This window comes from Orycteropus afer, unplaced genomic scaffold (assembly GCF_000298275.1).
Source record: "Orycteropus afer afer isolate SDZICR_OR568_19922 unplaced genomic scaffold, OryAfe1.0 scaffold00396, whole genome shotgun sequence".
Taxonomy (NCBI): Eukaryota; Metazoa; Chordata; class Mammalia; order Tubulidentata; family Orycteropodidae; genus Orycteropus; species Orycteropus afer.
The window spans coordinates 3,052,124-3,052,900 of record NW_006921983.1 but is presented as its reverse complement, the minus strand read 5'-3'; positions in this window follow the sequence as shown (position 1 = coordinate 3,052,900).

Genomic DNA, 777 nt, shown 5'->3' with positions numbered 1-777 from the left:
TATATATATATAAAGACAGACTTACTGGATCAATAGAGGCTAGAGGAATCCCTGAGGCTATTGCCCTGAAACAGCCATTAAACTTTGGACTGAAACTATTCCTGGAAGTCACCTTTCAGCTAACGAGTGAATTGGCTCAGAAAAGAAACAATATCACCTGTGAGTAGTGTTCTCCTTTTTTTAAAAAAATTAAAAAAAAAAAAAAATCACTTATTTGAGCCACATACTCCACATTTACCCTAAAGCATATTTTAGAAGGTCAGGTGAGCAGGGAAGTTGGATTAATAGAAATGGAACAACCAGAATGAAAATATGGAGATTGTGGACACAATCTAGAAAGTGTAACCAATGTCACTGGACAATATGTATAGAAATTGTTGAATGGGAACCTAATTTGCTATGTAAACTTTTGCCAAAAACTCTCTCTCTCTGTATATATATATTTAAAGAATTATACAATCTCAGGTCCATTTCTTAAATTGCTGGGCAAATCATCGGGACTTTCTCCTGTAGAGTCACTGGGTGGGTTTGAATCACTAACCTTTCTGTTAGCAGTTGAGTGCTTAACCATTGTATCGCCAGGGCTCCTTCATATGGTACCATTATAGTGAAAATAGTCTACAGGGACCAATTAAGCTGTTCGGTCAGGGAATGCATAGTAGCGGGGCTCAAGCAAAAGTTGGATAATAGAAAGTCATACACAGGGCACCATAAATTAAAAAGTTGAGACAACTTCAGCCTCAAATGGGTTCTCCTTCTGTGTCTCTTATATTAAGA